Source organism: Bos javanicus, chromosome 18 (assembly GCF_032452875.1).
Source record: "Bos javanicus breed banteng chromosome 18, ARS-OSU_banteng_1.0, whole genome shotgun sequence".
Taxonomy (NCBI): Eukaryota; Metazoa; Chordata; class Mammalia; order Artiodactyla; family Bovidae; genus Bos; species Bos javanicus.
The window spans coordinates 25,773,802-25,788,999 of record NC_083885.1 but is presented as its reverse complement, the minus strand read 5'-3'; the positions used below and the strand labels follow the sequence as shown (position 1 = coordinate 25,788,999).

The window sequence follows — 15,198 nt, the reverse complement described above, 5'->3', positions numbered from 1 at the left end:
CAGCCCCCAAGATAAGAGGTCACTCCTGGAGGAGCCTCCTGTGCCTCAGTGCTCTCATCTCTAAAATGGGTGCACCAGGAGCTTGCAGCTTGTGGGAATAAAGGAGTGTTCAAAACGCTGAGCCTAGGCCTGGCAGAGTCCAAGGGCAGCAAGGATCCAGGACTGTTCTAGTCCAGCCAAGCCCCCAGGGAACCAGAATTGGGGCTTGAGGGGCCTGCAGGGGGTGGGGATATTTCAGCCCACCTGTGCCAGGGCAGGCGCCGGGCAGGGGTCAGAAATTGTGTATCTTTGCTCCTTCCTCCAGCAGCTCCAACCTGACCCCCAAATCTGCAGGGCTCCCCAGGGGCCCCAAGGAACTCCTGATGAGCGAGAGGACCAGACTGGCAGAGGGCAAGCTTGGGGAGGCTGGGGTCCAGCCAGGACTCCATGCCACTTGAGAGGCCCCTCGGTGCCAGGCCTACCCTGCCCCCACTTGCCATCTGCCTGGTCCCTGGGGTCCTGGTCCCCCCAGCTGCTGGGTTTGCTCATGTGATGTCCCAGCTGCTGTGAGTCAGAACACAGAGTCACAGGGCTGCCCCGGGATCAGGCTTGGGGGTGCTGAACCTGCTCTGGTTCTAGGTGGGGTGGCAGCAGTGAGATTTGGGGCTGTGTGGTCACATTTCCCCCATTCCCCACCAGCCCTGCCCCTGACTCTTCACTCCAGCCCCCGCCATCCACCATCCACACGCAGGTCTTGCTGAGGATGAAGTGACCCGGGGCTAGACTCAACCAGAGCACCGTCCACGTGGCCTCCTTCATGGCAGACTCTGCCCTGCCCATCTTGCACTTGTCATGCTGGACCTTGCTAGGAAGCCCACCCCCGCTGCACATGGACTGGCCACAGTTCTGCCGCCTCTTGTACCTGTCCTTCTCCTGGACTGGCCGACCACTACCCCACTCTGTTCCCTCAGCCATGAAACTCCTCCCTCCAAACAGGAGCCTTGGGCCTGGGGTAGCCAGACCCTCCCACCCCAATCACAATCCTGCCCTTCTCATCCAGCTTGGGTGGCAGCCCACACCCCCAGAAACTTCCCCCTCATCCCCCACCTGGCCTGGCTGCAGTACTGCCAAGTCTTCCCACCATCCCTTCCCCTGCGAGCAGATTGCAACCCGCCGGCCTGGCACTCAGGCTACCAAAATGACACATGCCAGCTCTCCAGTACCATCATCTGCTCCAGTCCCCCCAGTTCTCATCATTCTTAAACCTTTTCCCACTGCAGTTTCTCAGCCAGGAATGCCACCCCTGCCACCCCATCAGCCCTCCCCCTCTCCCCACCAGCCTCCAAGGCCACCTCTATGCCCTCTGCGGAGCCTCCCATCCTCCCAGGTCAGGAAACTCTCTCCTCCTCCGTCAGCAAGCTTATCTCCTTCCTTGGCCTCAGATCCTAATTGTCTTGTTTGTTTGTATCCCTGACAAGTTGAGGGTGTCCTGCCCAGTGGCCCAGGGAACCACCAAGGCTGGCAACAACAGAGCAGGCTGTCTAGCAGAGCCTCTGCCTCCCTCAGAACCACACCCGCCCGGAATGGTGTCCTTCACAACCTGACCCTCTCGGAGCCAAGCCCAGGAGAGGAGGCGGGCCAGCTACCACCCCCCACCCCAACACACACTTCCACTTATCAGCAGGGCCAACTGCACCCAGAGAGAGAGAGAGGCAAGGCAAGGTGGCTGTGGTGATGCTAAGACCAAGGTGGGGGTGCATCTCAGGCCCCTGGGGTCCCTGCAGCAAAGGGGCTCAGGTCTGGCTCCAAGAGCTAGTCCTACCCTGGTCATTGGCAGGGAAGACCCCACGGGGACCCTGGCCTGGGATCTGGGGGACTAACTCAGTCCCTGATGGTTCTCACTGACTCCAGACCCTTCTCCCCGACTCAATCCCAAGGAATCAACACTCTGCCCTCAGCATAGCCCAAGCGTGGGTGGGGTGGGGTGGGTAGGGCAGGGGCTTGGCTCTGGACCACCCACACTCCATTTGTCTCATTCAAATGAGTCCCCACCCCTAGAACAGTACCAGGCACACAGTAGGCACTCAATTAATATTTATATAATTAACTTCCTGGGCCCTCTATAGCCACAAAGGCTATTCTTCCCCACCCCACCTCACCCAGGCAAGAGCTGCTCCAAGCAGGATGGTAGTGGTGGCGGCATGGTGAGAGGGGCCCCTGCCTCAACTCATGTCCCCCGCAACCCTCCTCAGTAAAATGAGCACCAGCCACCTCCGTGGGGGCCATGGGAGACCCTAACTCCCATGAAACGGCACCACAGGAAGGAGGCTGGTTGGGAAGGAGGTGGGGAAAGAAACCAGAAGTCCCACAGGTGGGGAGGCCCTATCAACTCCGAGCAGACAGGGACCTGGGGCCTGGCGGTTAGCAAGCCGGGGGCACTTCCCCATCGACTGCCGCTGGTTCCCAGGATGCTCTCTCTCATCTCAGGTCCCCCATGTTCAGACCCCACTGCCAGGTTCGTCTCCTCCCAAAGGCTGGGCCTGGACCATGAAGAACCACGTTGCCCCTGGCTCAGTGGGCGGCGGGGGGGTCCCCACACACAGCCCCAGGGCAGCTACAGGCAAGGCTGCCCCTCAAGTGCCCCTGCCCAGCCGCCTTGCCCTATCCTCTCCTCCCTGAAGCCAGAGTCTGGCTTTCCCTCCCCGCACTTGTTCTGTGATCTTGAGTGAGCCCCCTGCCCTCTCAGCAACCTTGCTTCTATCATCTGAACGGCAGGAGCAGGAGACAACGGTACCTCCCCGTCCACGGAGCAGACCCAGGCTTGTCGGACCCAGGGACCCTACCACTCCCAGCCTCAGTTTCCCCCGCTAACAAACGGCTCTGAGAGGTTCCACCCTCTCCGGCTCCACCCCCTCCCGCGGCATCTCGCTGTCCATCTGCCTGCAACTCTCCAGCCCCGGCACAGCCCTGCTCATGTGTGGGTTAGAGACTTCAGAACCACGCTCCACCGCCACCCCACCCTCAGCCGCACACACCCCCGTTCCGCCTCCCTCCTGCTGTCAAGCCCTTGATCCGGTACCTGGTGATGAGCAGAAGGTCCCGTGTGGGACCAGGCAGCGGAACCACCTTTAAAGATCCACCTCTGAGGCTTAACCTGCCAGCCGTGGTCCCGCAGGGGCCGAGGGAGCTGGTGCGCGTGGAGACTCCCTCTCCTGAGGCAGTGCAAGGCAAGCAGCCAGTGTGGAGCCGGGGGAGGCTCCGGGGTGTGTTTGCAGGGGGTGGGGGAGGACACCCCCCTCCTGCCCCAGCTGGGCTCCTCCCTCCTCCAAGCTCGGCCGGGGATGACGGGACCATACGTGAGTCACACGGATTTCTCACAGGGAGGCTGGGAGGGGGCAGGGCTGAGAGCACCGAGACGGGGACATTGGGGGATGCCCATGACTCAGCACTGGGCAAGGGGGCACTTCGGCCTCACCTCCCCCCACCCCCCATCCAGGTGCCAGGCTTTGTGGACGGATGCTGGTCAGAGATAACTGCCTCCTCGCCCTCCATCTGTTACTTCCCCAAGGCTGTTCTCCCCAAAGTTCCCGCAGAGAGGCCAGGGTTACTATGGCAACAGTCTGCCCCGATGCCGCCGCCTCCACCCAGGGCCCGGCAACAACTGCCCCTTCCTGAAAGAAAGGCCGGCCTCCTTGGCAGCAGGCAGGAGCCGGTGCTGACCAGCAGAGCGGAAGGGACTCCGTGGAAAGGGGGGGGGGCGGTGTCAAGCACCTGGCATGCGGCCAGCCAGGCCACACACAACTGGCCACTTGACCTTGACTCCTCCCTGAGCCTCAGTTCATCCTCCCAGCAGAGGGACCCACCTCAGTGCTCCCCAAGCACTCACAACATTCAGCAGACTCAGGTCTTGCAGTCTGAGACTCCAGGGGCTTCTTGAAATGGCCTTCCAGTTTGTCTGCTGGGTCAAAGGGGGAAACTGAGGCCCAGGGGAGGAACCCTTCCAGGGGGCTCCGAAAGCTCAGAGAGAGAAATTTGAAAATGGGCTGACTCCCTCTTTCCCTTTCTGGCCACTGGCCTCTGTCTGCAGTTTCCTCTCACTGTTAACCTTCACGGCCATCCTGGGAGTCAGAAAACTTTAGATGGCCCACGCTCCCCCACTGTGGAGGGCGGGGAATCCCTCATCTTCCCTCATCCCTGCAATGTGAACCAATGATTTCCAAGTCACAGGTGCTGGAAGGATTTCATAGCCTAATGAGGGCAAGTGATGAGAGCAACAATAACAACAGTAATAATAATAATTAATAATAAGGATTATATGTACTGACCATTTACTACATTCCAGACTCTTCCCTGGCGCCATACCCGTTGCACCATGGGAAAACTCGTTGCTCAGACCAGCGCCTGACACTTGATGAGCCCTCAGTCAATGTTCGCCATGAATGTGCTGAAGCAGAAGGAAGAGCTAGGAAGCCCAGAGAAGGGAATTAACTTGCACAAGATAGCACAGCTGGGAAGTGGCAGAGGTGGGACAGGACCCCAGATGGTCTGGCTCCACAGCCATCCGTCCTAACCGCTCATGAACTTAGACTCCCAGGCCTCTGGAGCGGGCCCTGGACACAATGGATGCCCAGGGCCCTAAGGTCCCTTCTCTCTCACGGGGATCTGCAGAAGGGCCTGGATCATTCACCTGCTGCTGCATGAATGGAAGCTTTTCAGGCAGCCCAGGAGGCCAGGGGCTGCTGCCGGTGAAGTCCATCCCTTACCTGCTCATATAAATCAAGCTGCAGGGAAGAGGAAGGGCAATAAAGCTACATAGCGGGGTACAAGGAAGTCCCCAGGCCTGAGCTTCTGGAAAGCAGTGCTGTGCTCTCCAGTCAGCCCGCTGACCAAGCTGTGCCCCTGCCTGGGAGAGGTGGGCACTGGGTCTGTGTCCAGCTGGCTGCTCCCTCCCAGGGCTGCAGTGAGCACTGCCTCATGGCCAGGGCAGGAAGGGCCAGTCCACATTGGAGACCAAGAAACAAGGGGTGAAGATGTTCTTCCTCACCAGAAAAAGGACAGGGAGGAAAGAACCCAGGAAAAGGATCCAGGATTTCTTAAATTCATGTCTTTGGGCAAATCATCACTGCTAAGGTTTAGTTCCCCCAAGGTCTGTCCTTCAGGGCCAGGCCAGATGGTCACTGGAGCAGCCTCAGCTGTTCTCCGGGATCCAGGCCAGCCAGACAGCAACCAGATACACACACACACACACACATGCCACAGAGGGTACTGGCTAGCTGGGTGCAGATGGAGGGTCAGCAGCGCCACTCTGCAGTTGGCAGGGACTTGCTGAGCTGGATGTCCAAGCAAGGGACGCAGAAGCCTGGAGCTAACTGCCACCCTGGCCACGTAGGAAAGGCCCTAGAAGGTGGCTCAGCCGGGCAGGAGCTGCTCACCAGGCTCTGCCTGCTCTCTCACCATCAGCCTGCTCAGAGACCTACTATCTGCTGGGTACTGTGCCAGGCTCCAGGGGTTGGGGGACAAGCCTGGCTCACAATGTAGCAACACTGGGGAGTCAGTTATCAGCACCATAGAGCCCCAGGGAGCTCTGGGAGTCGGAGAAGAGAAACCAAATAAATTATTATTAATCACAACACTACCTCTTACTGTGCTTTCCAGCTGGCGCTACAGGAAAGAACCTGCCTGCCAATGCAGGAGACAGAAGAGACGCAGGTTCAATCCCTGGGTAGGGAAGATCCCCTGGAGGAGGAAACAGCAGCCGACTCTAGTATTCTTGTCTGGAAAATCCCTATGGACAGAGGAGCCTGGCAGGCTGCAGTCCATGGGGTCGCAGAGAGTCAGACATGCCTAAAGTGACTTAGCACGCATGCTGCCTGTTCCTAGTACTGCTACCGGGACTGATTACCAGGGCTGTGTCCATAGGCTCTGAGTAAAATGCTCAGCTCTATCTGAGTTCTCGTTGTATCCTCCACCCTGTGGGCTGGTCGTGCTTGTGTTTCAGAGACCCAAATGGCCTGTGTCTGGGTCTCCAACCCATGGGCTCTAACCAAGCACCTGCCAGGCACAAGGCTCCTGCTAGGTTCATCACATTCATGATTTCCCCTGCGTCTCAGGACAGTTGTTATCCTGCTCCACTGAAGAGGGACAAGGCTCAGAGAGGCTGAGGATCACAGCCAGGGTTTGAAACAGGTTTGTTGGCCCTTGAGAGCAGCTGGGTCTCAAAGAATCAGTTTCAATGAACAGAGACCAGCAGGAAGGACTTTCTGGGCAGAGGGGACAGCATCAACAGAGAGGGGAGAAGCCTCCAACATGAGAGGCATCCTTGGAAAGAAGTAGGATCTAATTAGTGGGTGAAGGCAGATTCAGGAAGATCTTGAAAGCAGGGAGTTTGCTTCTGAAGGGGTTTCATCAATGCTGCTGAGAAGCCAGGGAAGGAAATTTCCTGTGACCAGCACGCAAAAGGTGGTCCACAGACCTACAGCATGATCAGAGGAGTCATTAGGAATCCAGCATCTCAGGTGTGCCCAAGACCTACCGAATCAGAGTATGTATTTAAACAAGATCCTAGGTGGTCCCAGCATTTATTCAAGCAGGAGGAACCTTGGTCTGCTCTAGCAGCTGCACCAGCATTGAGGGGATGGGATATGGAAGGGAGGCCAGAGCCCAGCTGGGGCTTTAGAGATGGAAGCGGGTGGGAGGCTAGGGATTTTGGTCCAAGAAATGAGAAGCAGAGGCTGGGACCCCCACTCCACACATGAGAGGGGATACAATGTCATAGACTGTCCAGAAATGCAGGGGGCATGGGACAGACTGCAGATCTGGGTGACAGGGAAGAGGCTGCCCTCGGGCACAGCAGAATGGGGTATCCTTGTGATATAGTGGGGAACCTTCCGAAAGCTCACTGGAAACATATAGCTAGGGCTCAGGGGTGAAGGGCTGGGGTCCCTCAGGGCCAGGGAAGGTCATGAACTTTACTGGCTGGTGATAGTGGCCAGAGATGGGGTGGAGAGTGCAGAAAGTTGCAGAAAAGGGCTTCATTTGAAGGGAGGGAGGAGAGGTGGTAATGCTACAGCTGAGAGGCTGGACTCAGACTCTCGGCTCAGGCCAACGGGCTTCTGCTCCTGGGTCTGGCAGCCTAGGGACTCAGGCAGCATCTCTAGCCATCCACCATCTGTGCAGATGGTAACAGCACCACCAGTAGTAATAAATGAGGCCACATACGTCAAGCTCCTGGCCCAGCCTGGCACAAACGCGTACTCTGATGTATTTGCAAGGGCTTTGCTGTTCAGAGAAGCCTGCACAGGAGACAGAGGTGAGGCTGTCAGCACGGTGGGAGGACGTGTGGTCCCCAGTACAGGAGGGAGGACAGGACATTCGTGGTGGTCACAGTGGCAGAGGCGTGGGCAAGTAGGAGGGTACAGTGTGGCTTCTTCCTGGAGGCCTCACCCTTTCCCGACTCTAATCCTCCAGCCTGGGCAGCCTTGCAAACAGTGAAGCACTGTGCCCACCGTCAGGAAAGTCACCACTGCCTGTGTATGGGTGGGTTCTTATTGGAAAGAATTGTCCAAGTTCAGGCTTCTCCCCCTTGCAAGTTGAGTGTCCCTGAAAATAACGGAGCACCATGCCTGGCACACAGTAGGTGCTTGACAAATGTTGGCCAATATCATGATTATCACCAAGTCAACGCAAATGCCACAGGCCCACACTCCACCATTTGCAAAGCTCTTTCATGTCCAGTGTCTCCTCTAAAGACAGTGATGGCTGTTCCCACTTAACAGAGATGAAGACGGAGGCTCAGAATTTTTCCAAAGCCTCACAGTGCATCCGAATGAGAGACAGGATTCGAACCCTGGTCCTGTGACTCAGACTATGTACTTGGTGGCCAATGCTGTCAGCCACCTCCCTGTTCATTCCCGTGGGAAAGCTTCCTGGCCACAGGCGTGGGGGCAGTCACAGTCCCATGATAACACCATCACAGCCACCCCAGGGCGCAGGGGGTTGGCACAGGCCATGTGACTCAGCCGCCCTCACAAAGGGAGCTGTGTGCCTGGTGCTTTGGGCCTGCCTCCACCACCCATCCCCCAGCTGGAGAAGGAGCAGGGAGCCTGACAAATCCAAGACACAGGAGAGCTAGAGGATCCTTCAGCCAATGGGACAGGTTTAATGGAGATTCAAGTCTAGACTTGGGGTGCAAGAGGCTGGTGCCAGCTCCAGCGTTGGAATGAAGGACAGGGGTCACCCAGGTCCAAGCTGGCTTTCTGAGGCCTTATTTGGAGGGCCAAGGACAGACTCAACCCCATTGGCTCCTCCCAAGGCACCAGGAAGGTGCCCCACCCATGATTACCTGCATCAGGTTTCAAAAGCATGGGGCTTGTGGTCTGGGGAAAAAGACACTCCCTGGATACCAACCGCTGGGCTCCTGTGTCCCCAGCACTGACCTCTCGCCACCTTTCCCCCTGAAGGCTTTAGACTCAGAGTCCATGCACCCCTATTGAGCTCTCACTGTGTACCAAGCAGGGGACTTATGTTTTCTCCCACAGCCCTGCCGAGGAAGTCTTGCCCCTTTTGCTGAAGGGAGAGATGGAGGCTCAGAGAGGGAGGGCACCCAGCCCAAGGTCACACAGGATCTGACTTCAAGGCCAGCATCTTCCCTTAATACCCTCTTCCTGTTCCCAGTGGCATCTTGACCACATGCCAACAAGAAGTGTCCTTGGACCTGCCCCAGACAGACAGACAGACACCGCCACCCCTCTCCCCCACCCGCCACCTCCTGCAGTCGCCCTATTCCTGCCTAGACACATTATGCAGGTCCTTAGACAAAGTTCAGGTTGGCTGGGCCTCCCCGGACCACCCTGCTGACCTTCCCCAGAGGCAGGCACGCCTGGGTGACTAGCTACCTAAGACAGAAGGTAGACAGGGCGGCTACCCCGTCTCCCTGGGCATGACGGAATGTCTGACCTCAGTCCAGCCCCCCAAGTACACGTGCCAGGAAGGTTGGATCCAGCCAGAGCAGGCCTGGAAGGCCATTCTGACCACACTACTGCCTCCAGAAGCCCCTGAACCCAGGGCAAGGGCAGGCCCAGCAAACGGGGGCTGCAAGCCCTCTCCACGATCCCACTCCCCAGGCCGCCAGCCTGAACCACCCTTGCTGCAGGAAGTAGGTGCAGGGCGGGACACGCAGAGGTCTGGGTTCCACAGGTGAGATCCCATGCTGTCTTTACGTATCAGGCACCCCTTTGCAGCCCAGGGTTTTGGAGCTGGTGAGCTGGGTGCAGCCTTCCTCCGGGGTTGGGGGGCTGACATCTGGGAGAACTGCTGTTCCCAAGGGGACCTCTGGTGCTCTGCTCTGAGGCAGGCTTGCCTGGGGGAGACCTGGTAATTGCTGCTGTTCAGTCACTAAGTCGTGTCCGATTCTTTGCAACCCCACGGACTGCAGGATGCCAGGCTCCTCTGTCCTCCACTATCTCCCAGAGTTTGTTCAGATTCGTATCCATTGAGTCACTGATACCATTCAACCATCTCATCCTCTGCCACCACTTTCTCCATTTCTCTTCAATCTTCCCCATCATCAGGGTCTTTTCCAATGAGTGGACTCTTCGCCTGGTGATTAGGAGGCTCCCTACTGCCCCTCTCCCACCTGGATTCCTCCCAACACTGCTCCCAAAGTCCTCCAATCAGCATAGCCCAGGACCTGGCATCCAACTGTCCAGATTCGAGCTTCTGAGCCTCAGTGTTCACTGGTGTAACATGGGCCTGCACAGGCTTGTCTGAGGCCAGGGCTTCCAGGGAGTGCAGTCACAGTTGCTCTCACTATTCCAGGCTCTCTTTTCAAGGGCAATTTGGCTCTTAGGAGGAGCAGAAGAGGCTTCTCACTCCTCCATAGGAGCCTCCCTTTCTGGACAGGAGACCCAGGCTGGCCACCCCAGCTGCTGCTGATGTCTCGATGGTTGTGCCCCTTTGGTCGGTGCTCACCCCCAGGCCTGGCCTGTGAGGTTTGGGTGGCAGCTACTCAGACACCCAAGACTTGGGCCAAGTGTCTCTGGTCAGGGGTGAGGCATCACCACTCCTGAGTCACGGGAGGCAAATGAGGCCCAGAGAGGTTGAGCGACTACCCGCCAGGTGGCACAGCAGCAGGCAAAGACGTCAGATCTCGTTTCATCGTGGGGTAACAGGGTGCCATCTTGCTTGACTGCCACAGGCTTCCCAGGGCTCAGGCTCTCTACTTTGACCTTCCCAGGCAGCCAGTGCCACACCCCCGGCAAGACACACACACACACACACACACACACGCACACATGCACGCACGCACGCACGCACGCAACAGCACAGCCTTCCCAGGTGGCGCTAGTGGTAAAGAATCTGCCTGCCAGTGCAGGAGACACAGGAATCACAGGTTGGATCCCTGGGTCAGGAAGATCCCCTGAGGTAGAAAATGACAACCCACTCCAGTATTCTTGTCTGGAAAAACCCGGAAAAACCCATGGAGAGAGGAGTCCGGTGGGCTAGAGTCCAGGGGGTCACAGAGTCGGACACGACTGAGCGTGCACACACACACACACACACAGAGCTGTGTGGAAGGGGTTGGCTGCAGGAGACGCACCTGGGAGCCATAAAGAGGGTGCCTCAGAGTCCTTACCTGGAACCCGGGGCTACCGTCACTCCTCTTTTGATAAATAAAGAGGCAGGTGTACTTTGTGGAAAGGCCATCCTCACCCCGGGAGACGCCCCCAGCATCTCCCAGAAGCACCACTTCCCGCCTGCGCCTCTGCCCTGGCAGCCAGGGCGCCCCAGGGTCTCCCCATAAGTGCTGGGGTGCAGATGGTTCAGGAGGCGTAATGGGGCGATGATGACAGACATTCAATAGCAGGGGTGGCCTAATTAACAGAGGGAACATGGGGAGCCCTTTCTGCTTCCCACACGCCCCAGGGAGCCAAGCTCGTGGGGGCAGAGCTGGCCCGGCGCCAGGCCCCCTCCCGGCTCCATTCCCCCACCTCCATCTGGCTGCCGTGTGGGGCCAGGAGACAGCGTGTGTGTGGGTGGAGGTGGGGCTGGAGATGTCTGCTCCCGTCTTTGTTTTCAGATCTCCGCTCCTGCCACCTCCCTTGAGGCAGATAGGGAACCAGCCCAGAGACGGCAGGCTGCCCTAGTTCCCACAGGAGGCAGTGGTGGGGTCAGCCCTTTCCTCCAGGCTGGGACAGGACACACTGCTAGGTGAGGGGTCTGGGGAGCGGCGAGAAGGACCCTGTGCTGGCCAGAGGGGCAGGCACGCCCCCAGGCCCGCACCCTGGCCTGTCTCACCCAGGGAGACTGCCTTCCCCCGCCTTGTCAAAAGTCAGACAACCTGGGCCAACCAGCTCCCAAACCGGTTTCCTGTGAGATCGCTGGTGGAAGTAGGCTCTGGGTGCTGGGTGCCTGCCTCCTGCCTCCCCATCCAAGCACCGAGGTTTGCAGCCTCCCCTCGGCCCCCCACCTTCCGCAGTCTCCCCGGCTGAGCCCAGGGAGCACGCCGCGCCTGCCAGCTTCCCTGATGACCAGCACGTGAGCATGGCCGAACCCCCTTCAGAGCCCCGAGGGGCCACCCTGGGACCGCCAGGACTTTCACGTCAGCGCAGAATCCTGAGTCCTTGCTGGGCCGCACACCTGCCTTCAGGGGTGGAATTAGACTGAGATCAGCCAAGGTCAAGTGAGCCAGGCTGGGAGCCACGCTGCCCCAACCTCTCCGCTCCAAGCAGCCGCTTCTTACCTCAAGTCTGGGCAGGCCCCTGGCCGGACTCTGCCTGTGCGACTTCCTCCCGTCCACCTTCTCCCAGGGCTCCCAGGCACCCAGCCGGAGCTTGTCTGGGCAGGCAGGCCCAGGTATGGCTCCGCCCGCATGCGTGTCTCTTCCCATTTCCGGTGGCCCCACGGCTCCTGCCTCCCTCTCTCATTCCTGGCTTTCCCTTCAGGGGCTGACTTGGACTCTTGGGTGCTGAAGCCTCCCCGGCCCTCACTACAGCCCTTAATGGGCTTTCTGCACCTCTGTTCGGGGCCTCCTGGGTTGTGGCCCTCCAGGGGTTCCCCAATGTCTCTGAGTCTCAGTGCCCCCTTCCCCAAGGCTGGTGGGCGTCACTGCCCCCATCACCGTATGTGATGACCAGTTCTGCCAGCTCCTGCCTGCCTCCTCTCCGAGCTCAGACCCCACCTGAAGCCTGGGCCCAGACTCACCTGCCTGCAGTAGGAACAAGCCAACAGCCTGCAGCTGGCTGGAGACAGAAGGCGAGGGTGGGGCTCTGGGGCCTGGGGACTGGGGGCATGGTCCCTGCTGTCAGATATTCAGCCTCGTGTGGGGCACAAAGAGGAGCTGACACAGAGGAAGGATGGGGGCAAGAATGGGAGGGATTGTGGGCAGCTGCGCCAGCTTTCCAGGGGTACAGTGGGGAGTAGTCCAGGCAGGCTCTGCTCCATCCATCCCGGAGGTCCCCACAGAGGCCTGGGCCTCTGGACCATTCGTGCCCACCCCCACCTCCCCTGCCCAGTGCTACCCGCCTGGCCCCTGCATCACCCTTGCAGCCTTGCCTGAGGCCAGCAGTTCTGGCCCCACTTCCACAGGTGGCTTGTTTCCCTGCCCACCCCCACCCCAGTGCCATAGTATTGAGAATTAAACCACCACTTTTTCCAAGAAGCCATCCAGGCCGTTGTTGATTCATTTGGCAAAGTCCAGGAGCCACTGCGGACTCGGCCCCAGGTGAGGCCCTGAGCCACATAAATACGCCTTGAGCACCTTTTGTCACCTCCCCCTGCCACCGCCACCCCAACACAGGGTTCCCATGGGTTCCCCTCCTCTGGGGCCTATCCCCCAGGATCAGAGTCATTTCTTTCCTTGTCTGTGAACCCTGCCAGATGACCACACCCCAGCACAGGGCCTGGTGCAGAGAAATTCTGGGTGACTGGTAGGTGAAGGAGCAAATATGGGGAGAAGCAGTGGATGATGGATGGACAGACAGATGGACAGGTGGACAGACTCAGCTACGTATTTAGTGAGTGCTTATTGAGGGCCTACTGCGTGCCAGACACTGTTCTAGGCACGAGGGACACAGCAGCAAACAAAATATAAAAATCTCTGCCTGGACTTCCCTGGTGGTCCAGTGGTTGGGAGTCCACCTACCTGTGCAGGAGAAATGGGATTGACCCCTGCTCTGGGAAGATTCCGCATGCCAGCGGGCAACTAACCCATGCATCACGACTACTGAAGCCCCTGCCCTAGAACCTGTACTCCACAAGAGAAGCCACTGCAGTGAGAACCCCATGCACTGCAACTAGAGAGTAAAGCCTTGCTCACTGCAACCAGAGAATACCCACGCGCAGCAACGAGGACCCAGCACAGCCAAGAAACCTCTGCCTTCCTAGAGCTGAGAGAGACAGATAATAAATTGATTAGGAAATTAATATGAAATACTTTCAGTGATAAGAACTATGGAGCAAAATAAAGCAAGGGAGGCAGGGAAGGATGGAGGAGGGAGCGTTGGTTTTGATTTTCTCCAAGAGTATGACACGACACAGGCTGAATGTGATGAGGGAGGTGGACTTTGCGATGTCTGGAGCAAGAGCATTCTGGGGGCAGGAACAGCATGTGCAAAGGCCCTGGGGTGAGTGGCCGCTTGATGCATTTGAGGAAAAAGGAGGAGCTGGGCATTGCTGAATAAAGGGGTCGAAGTAGAGATGAGCCCAGGGAGATGAAGGAAGGATGGATGGACAGACGGGAACAGAGGAGGGATGCGGGTCTGGTGAGGTGTGGGAGAGATCCAACTCCCTGAGGGAGGGTCTGCCTCTTGGCCACAGCTCAGCCCCTTTCCGGAGGCTAGCCCATACCCCACTGCAGTTTGTGGTCCCCAGATCACCTTCCTGTCTTCACCCCAGGGAAATTTCTAACTGCTGATACGACTGCTGCTCTGCCCATGAGCTTGGGTGGCTGCTCTGCTCAGCAGCAAGATGTGCCCACAGTTGAGCACAGATGGGGGCACCAGGAGAGCAGTGGGGTGTCAGGGAGAAATAGGCCTGCAGGAAGACAGCCTGACCCCTAAAACCACGGAGTTTCCCTGGGGTTCTGAGAGCGGTACCCGTGGCCCCAGAGATGCCACCCACCCCGATAAGGACACCGGGGGAGTCCCTGTGATTTCCTGTATACCTGCTGGTGACTCCCCCACTCCTGAACCAGCATTCCAACCTCCACACTGCCCCACTGTGCCCTCAGGGCCCTGGCTGGTGATGTCATCTGCAGGCTCTTCAGGTGAACAGGAGGGGCTGGAGCCGTCATTCGTCATTCGCTGGATGCACCTGGGGCAGGTTGCCTAACACCTGTGCCTTGGGCCATCTATGGAATGAAAGCACAGGCCTTGGCCCTGCTTCTCTTCCAGCGGCAAAAGGAGGAGGAGAAGGGACGGATGGGAAAGTGCCCTGTCAGAGCAGGTGTCTGAGAAGAACTTGTGGGGCTGGGGGCTGGGTCTCTAGGAGCCCCCATCCAGGACCTGCAGATTATCCCCTCAACTCCCCGCTACACCTGCTTTTTCATGTGGGTTTTACAGATACAGGTGGGGTTGGGTGGGGGGATTGTTAAGTAACACATCTGAGGTCATACCCAGACAGTCTGACTCAGGACTGGGGCCCTTTATCTGACTCTAGGTGAACCCCGCCTCTCTCTGCTCAACCCTACCCCCACTCAGAGGTCTCAGGAAATGCAGACCCCTTCATTGTTGGGGTAAGGGGGACGTGTGAAGGGGTGTAAAGGGTCCCCAGCTGTGACATCTCACACTCTAGCAGGGCCTCGGGCTCAGTCCAAGCTCCCTCTGAGAGCTAGTGCTACCCACTGTCAGGGAGTGAGCTCCCCATCCCCAGGGGAAACCAAGGAGTGCTAAGCTGAAGTGTTGCAGAAAAGACACTTGCCACATCTGTGAGGAGGACTCAATGGTCTTTACTTTTTTTTTTTTTTTTTTTTGGCCATGCCATGTGGCATCTTAGTTCCCCAGCCAGGGATCAAACCTGTGTCACCTATAATGGAAGCAGAGAGTTCTTAACCACTGAACTGTGAGTGAATTCTCCTCAATGATCTCTAAAATAATTTTCTAATCACAGGTTAATTCACATGGGTCATTTTTTACTAATGCACTTATCCATTCACTAAACTGATACTTGCAGAATGACTCCTAGGTGCCAGGACCTTCCTTATGTTTTCAAAAGCAAACAGCC

At 57.9% G+C, this 15,198-nt stretch overlaps 1 protein-coding gene across 2 annotated transcripts in view; it reads right to left on the bottom strand.

Moving 5' to 3' along the window:
• The window catches only part of ADGRG1 (adhesion G protein-coupled receptor G1), a 46,162-nt gene extending 34,318 nt beyond the window's left edge, over positions 1 to 11,844 (bottom strand). Inside the window, exon 1 of one of the 2 annotated variants that reach the window (XM_061387323.1) lies at positions 11,720 to 11,844. The gene's annotated coding sequence lies outside the window, so the exon portion shown is untranslated. Of the gene's footprint in view, positions 1 to 3,058; positions 3,604 to 11,719 lie in introns of those variants that run through there. The other variant, XM_061387327.1, reaches the window with a different exon arrangement.
• Between the last annotated feature and the right edge of the window lie 3,354 nt (positions 11,845 to 15,198).